This window comes from Pygoscelis adeliae, unplaced genomic scaffold, assembly GCF_000699105.1.
Source record: "Pygoscelis adeliae isolate BGI_AS28 unplaced genomic scaffold, ASM69910v1 Scaffold145, whole genome shotgun sequence".
In the NCBI taxonomy this organism is placed as follows: Eukaryota; Metazoa; Chordata; class Aves; order Sphenisciformes; family Spheniscidae; genus Pygoscelis; species Pygoscelis adeliae.
The window spans coordinates 1,914,577-1,921,214 of record NW_008824866.1 but is presented as its reverse complement, the minus strand read 5'-3'; the positions used below and the strand labels follow the sequence as shown (position 1 = coordinate 1,921,214).

Here is a 6,638-nt window from a genome sequence, read left to right as displayed (position 1 = left end):
GCTTCCAGCTCCTCCTGTTTGCTGCCCATGCTGCGTGCATTGGTGTAGATGCACTTGAGCTGGGCTATCCATTTCGCCCCCAGCACTGGCATGCTACCCCTAGGCTTATCTCTAGTGAGCCTGGTTTTATCCTCTTCCCCCTTTGAACCTAGATTTGACTCAGGCCTTATTCTGTTGCAATTCTGGGAGCTGGTTTTGAGAGCAGAAGCCCCCCCAGAAGCTAGCAGTGGTGATGGTTGAGGGGATATGTGTGTGCCAGCCCTGCTCATCCCATCAAGAAGTTATAAGCATGAAAGTCACCGCAACAAAACGATGGGGCTGTATTAACGTCAGCAGCAGAAGAAAGCTGGTAGACCTGGGGCTGCTGGTGCAGTGAGGAAACAGAGTGAGCCAACACTTGGGAGCCTCAAAATCCTCATCTAGTGGGCAAGAATTTTGACTGTCATTTTTCTATAATTTGAAAATGTGCTTTAAAAATACACTTACACAAAGACCAGTCTTCCCTTTACAGAAGGCTAATACCACTCCGGTGGGCAGCCTTTGCAGCAAGCCTATCTAGCGTGTTATCACGGAGATGGCAGGGTTAAGTTTGTGCTGATGATAGCAGTGTTGTTTGCCAGATAAGGCAGTTCTGCAAGGGCACAGTTTGTTACAGGTCCTATGCAGGCAGTAGCATCTTAAAATCCATTTTCAATTGGCAAAGCATGTGGAGAGGTTTGTACCTTGGAGGTATCTCTCAAACTGAAGCAAAGCTGGTGGATTTAACTCAAACAAATGTCATTTGTGTACGTGCTATTGGCTAAATTCAGATTTTAGCTCTCCAATGAAAATCTGGAATAATTCTGTTGAAGGGCTCCAGATTTAAAGCAGTGCCTCCCATTGGTGTGTGGCCTTGCCTCTGCTCTCAGGGGAAGGAATGCCTCCAGAAGGCTGGACCGGCTGCGGCAGGCATCGCCCCGATTTACATGGCCTGACCCCAGATGAAGATCAGGCTCTACGTAACTTTGGTGCATACCACATTTTTTCCATGGCGTGGCAGCAACTGCCACATGCTGTATTTTGAGCAGCGAGTTGAGAGGATTACTGACAACAAGCAACATTGCGCGGGGAGCATTCCCCCACTGTGATGCACAGGGATTTAAGTATGTCACTCCTGACACAGCTGCATAATAGGCGCAATAAACTGGTTTTGCATCAGTCCCTCATGCTTTGTCCAGCTGCTGCCCCTGGAAAGCACCACTCGGTTCTGCAGAGAGCCACTGCAGCCCACGGGGTAAGCAGGGCCAGATAGGAGCCATGCCCTCCAAGCACTGGGTGCAGATGTGATGGGGGGGGGGGCTGAACCCCACCTTGAACCCCCTCCTTCCCAGCCACGGCTGCCCTGAGAGCCGATCTGGTCCTGCAGGGAGAAGAAATCCCTTGCAAGAAAACTGCTGCGCTCCTCGGTCAGAGTTTCTGTATTTAAATGATGGTCTTGCAATTTCTCTAATACTTATCAAGGCCTCAGCAGTGACCAGGAGTGTCACTTGATCCCTGCCCAGCCATTTCATCCTTTAATTCAGGTTAATGCTCCAAAGAAATACTGTACTTATCCCCATTACGCAACCGCACGTCAGGCCATCCTGCTGGGAGGCGTTTCAGTGCCCACGTACCTTATTTTAGCATCAACTCCTCTCAAAACTATTAAGTTCCTGATGCTGTTTGCATCATGTTGATTTATTTTATGAATCAAATGAAGATAGTTTCTCAAGGCTATAAGATTGAAAAATCTCTGGGTCAGGACCACATTTTATTTACACTGATTTAAGGCTGTGGCTGTAGCTTATTCTAATTCTTAGATTCTTTATCTTTTTTTGCTTTCCTCGCTAAGAGGTGTGATCTTTAATTTTTTTTTAATTGTTAGCAGTTTATGGAGAGATTTTAAAAGGTAAGAAATGCATGTGACTGCTCATTGTCTGAACTTCCTGAACTTTTTAAAAAGTGCAGCCTGCCTCCTCCTTCTCCTCTTCTCCGCCTCTCTGGCTGCCAGCATCTGCCTTCCCCAGGCTCAGCGCACTCATGGCTTGACAGACTCCTTCTTCTTACAAGGTAGAATCATAGAATCATTAAGGTTGGAAAAGACCTCTAAGATCATCGAGTCCAACCGTCAACCCAACACCACCATGCCCACTAAACCATGTCCCTAAGCGCCTCATCTACATGTCTTTTAAATACCTCCAGGGATGGGGACTCAACCACTTCCCTGGGCAGCCTGTTCCAATGTTTAACCACTCTTTCAGTAAAGACATTTTTCCTCACGTCCAATCTAAACCTCCCCTGGCACAACTTGAGGCCATTTCCTCTCGTCCCATCGCTAGTTACTTGGGAGAAGAGACCAACACCCACCTCGCTACAACCTCCTTTCAGGTAGTTGTAGAGCGCGATAAGGTCTCCCCTGAGCCTCCTCTTCCAGACTAAAGAGAGCCCCAAATCCCTGCTACCTGTGTGGGATTTAGGGGAGGAGGATACATGGAAGGATCTCTGCTGGCTTTCATCTCCCAGGCAGCATCTCCTTCTCCTTTCAAACCCATTGGTATTCTTTTGGCAGCAACCACCGAGGAGCTCCTGCTGGGAGCCCCTTTCTATGCATTTAAGGTGCCCGAAGAAGAAAATGGAGCGCAGCAGCTGGCAGGATGGGTTGGTGCCGTACATCAAAGCTTCCTAGAGTATAATTAGCAGAGCGAGGGGAGCTCCTCAGGTGTGCTTTTCCAGTAAGCAGGCTCCTCAGTGCTCACCCACACCTACTCGGATGGCAGGAACTCACGTGAGGACATTTGTAAGTAAGTATGTTCATGGTCTATAGTTTACATACTGGTGCTGAGTCAGAATATATTAGAGTGAAAAGATTTTCCTGCAAACACCTTTGCATTTCAGGAAGACTTTGCCTTTGTATTTTGAAAAACACAACAGCTGCTGCTGCCTGACTTGTGGCCTTGCTCTCAGACCTTTCTTGCAATCTCCAAACCCTTACATTTTTTTTTCCCCAGCAGTACAGACTCCAGCACAGCAAATTTAAGGCTGTTGACAACAGACTTGCTTGTCTTAGTTACCCTTCTTGGGCCTCTCAGATGTGGCCTGTGACCTCCTGGGGCGCAAAGCTATGTTAGGGCCTGCAGCACTAGCCTGCATGTCCCAGAGCAGCGAGCTCTTTCTTCATCAAAAGTTTAGAAAGATGGTTGTCAAATGCAACAGTTGAATTGGTAAGACTCATTGGGAAACTAAATTTACTTCTTCAAAATTTGCATTGCAAGCGTGCCCTGAGCTTTTCCCAGGCCGTCCAGACCGAGATAAGATTTTTTCTGAAGGATGAATAAGCATAGTTTCAAGTCTGTAAAGAAAACAACAGCCGACAGGAAAGAAAAAAAGTGTGGGTAGCAATGTTTTATTTTTAAATGCTTGAAGTGTGATGTGCTCAGTTAAGGGGAGACTGTCAAAAATACAGAGAGGGATTCGGTGCCTAAATACCACTGGTGCTAGCTTATTGAAATTCTCCCGCGTTCTCCCACGTACTTCTGTTGTTGGCTAAAATACAGCCCAACCCATCAGGCAGCAGGGAGAGAGGGGTGTTCCTCCTGTCCCTCCTAGGACCTGCTGGACAGCCGGCATGGAAACTCCTGGTCTCTCTTTCTTTGACGTATACTATATCCAGCTCCCCTGCAGACAGGGGGGAGATTTCTGGTGGCAACCTGCACCAGGGTTCAGCCTGAGCTTCCAGTACGGGTAGTCCTGTCTCAGGGCAGAAGGCACTACCCGCTCCTCGGAGATGCCTTCCAGGCCTGTGTTTATGTCATTCGGTCGAACGTGGCTGTAGAAAGAAAGGAAAATATTTCATTTCAGACAAGTTAATGAACTCCCATTTTCAGCCCTTAGTCCTTTAAATGGCAGAACAGGAAATATGAGTAACTTGCAACATCTGACAGAAAAGGAAAGTAGCTGCTTCGTTCTTTTATGGCCTGTTACCCTATCGAACAATGACGTGAGAATGTGTTGGGACAAACCTGATGAGGTGCTCTCTGCCGTGAGGTGCCTATTAGGCTGTTTGTTTTTCCCCTCTTTAAAGGTGTCATTTGCCTTACGATGGATCCTGAAAATACCCAAGGTAACCACATGCCCAGCGCTGGCCGAGAACCCTGAGTAGTGAATTGTTATTGCAAGGTCTGAGAAACCATTTGACATCTGGAAATTATCCACTTTACAAACATATTCTTTATAAAGAAGTAATGCTCTCCAGGTTTTAGGAGGGATTTCCAATATACCACGGGGGAAAAAAATCTTTTGCAAAAAGCAGAGAGATTAAGGATTTTAGCTTACACTAGCAACCCTGGCGTGAAGCACCTGGCTGGATACTCGGTGCTAAGACTGCTGACGGCTGTGTCAGCGTATCCTCCTGTGCTCAGGAGATTGGTGATGTGCGGTACCCACATTCAGCTAGCAGAACAGATGGACCCCAATATCTTCTTGGCTTAACTTGTTTTAGCAATTCAAACCCAGAATGTTCTTTTTGCAATTACCCAGGACAGATATATTTTATTGCCGTTCAGGACATGGATAGACTTTTATACCACTCTCCTTTTTCATAGTTTAATTGTTTCCAGCCTTCCTTACTGAACTAAATATATATCTAGCATGGAAAAAAAAATGAAAAGAGGTGTTTCAGACATATGTGGGAAGATGCAACTAAAAGCCTGCTTTAAAGTGTTTCCAGGTCTCAATCTTAGCTTGAATAAAGTTTTGAGAAAAATCTGAAATAATTTTGCAGTATACTTTGGGGAAGGCGGGAGAAATAAGAGGCATCATTCATAGGAAAATCAATGCAGAGGACGCTACGATTTTGTGTTAACTCCTCATTTCAGCCACAAAGGAGCATGTACTGGCTGAACGGTGCCTTGCTGTGCTGTAGGCGCAGAGCAGATGGATTTCCCAAGATACACACAGAAATCAAAAGGAAACTGGGCATCATATGTTAATGAGCAACTGACTACACCGCAAAGAATGTTTTGAAGTCGCTTATCTTCCACTTGTAAACAAGATGCCTCATTGATTCAAAGCACGTAAAAGAATGCTGCAACAGCTTTTATCTCTCTGGTTGGAACCAGAGCTGTGCCAGCTCTGATATAAAACCTATAATCTGAAAATTAAACCAGATATTGCAGTGCGTATTAGGATTCAGGAAAGACTTATATTTCTTTAGGGCTAATAAGACTAATAATAACTCTTACTATGATAAAGTTTTTATTTTTAAAAGACACACACCCTCCTACTTCAGCACACAGATCAATCTCTTCCTGCAAGTGATGGCAACCGAGACTGAATGAGACCGTAATACACCGTGGTAAGCATTATTTTGGATAACCAGCCCCAGGATATAATCTCTTCCTAAACCCATCTGCACGCGCCAGATTGTACCCTGATTACATCGACGTGAATGGTCTTCCCAGGAAGGGCCAGGCAGCTATCACAGTCTGCTGTAGCGATTTGTACATTTTTTTCTTACCAGCATCCTGAGCAGCCCGCTCTGCCTAGATAAGGAGTTTGATGCTAAATTCAACCTTCCTGTCTCTGGTAGCTGCTTCCCCCTTCCTGTGAATGCTGTTTACATCGGGGCGGTCAGGACACGGGCTTCCGAGCATGGTCAGATTGCTGACTATTCCAAAGCTGCTTTGCAGTAGCTGAAAGATGTATGCTCACTGTATTTAATTACTATCGCATATATTGCATTGTCTTAGAGTAAGGCCATATTGCTTACCTTTAAATAGAGATTGAAAAATTCTATGGCTGCTTTTTAAGTATCCTACCACCACTCAAGAGCTACTTAACATTTTTTTCCCCTCTGTAGACAACTGCATTTTTAAACAGATACATTTAAGGTACTTGGAGCTAGAATATTATGCATTTGTTTGACCAGTATGAAAATGCCTTCCTCCTCTCTGCCTCCCAGTTCTTTAGTATAAGCTCTGAGGCTGTAAGAGTTTCAGTTTCACTAAACTCTCACGAAAAACTTCAAGATAATTTGCTTATATTTGAATAATAGTTATAAACCACTGGCTAAGAAGTTTTTAGCAGCCCTGAATATCTTAGCTCTTATATCTAAATATAAGAGCTATATAATATAGCTCTCATATTTAGATATAATATCTAAATATAATATCTGACTGTCTTAGCTTTTGTATCTAAAACCTATCACCAGGAAACAGGTTTCAAAATACTGCAGGAAACCCTTCTCACAAATTTCAGAGGAAAAACCCCCAAACCCAAGTGAACCACAGTCAGCTCACGTGTTCCACAACATCCTCATGCGGAAGCAAGCAGGTACCCTCTGAGGATCAAGTCCCTCCTGCACTTTGCTTCCCTACGCAGCGCAGGTTCCTGGGATGGAAGTGACCGAAGGGCAGCGGATGGGGGTGTGGATCCACCCCCATCTTCTGGGCCAGCCCCTGGAACTGCAACCCTAAAAGACTCTAGAAAGGACACCTCCCATAGGGATTTTTGTCCTTGCTTTTGGCAATTTTTTGTGGGCATTTGAACTTCCCCCTGTAGAATGCGATTTTTGTTTCTTTCACTTAGGTGTGTCTTCTTTAGTTTAGAAGCAAACAAAAAAC

The 6,638-nt window shown here is 45.1% G+C and overlaps 1 long non-coding RNA gene across 1 annotated transcript; it reads right to left on the bottom strand.

Annotated features, from left to right (window-relative positions):
• Positions 1–3,405: 3,405 nt before the first annotated feature.
• LOC103917290 lies at positions 3,406–6,421 on the bottom strand. Its single transcript, XR_663620.1, has 2 exons — positions 6,315–6,421; positions 3,406–3,844 (listed from the first exon to the last, which is right to left on the bottom strand). It is a non-coding gene; the product is annotated as an uncharacterized LOC103917290 (long non-coding RNA).
• Between the last annotated feature and the right edge of the window lie 217 nt (positions 6,422–6,638).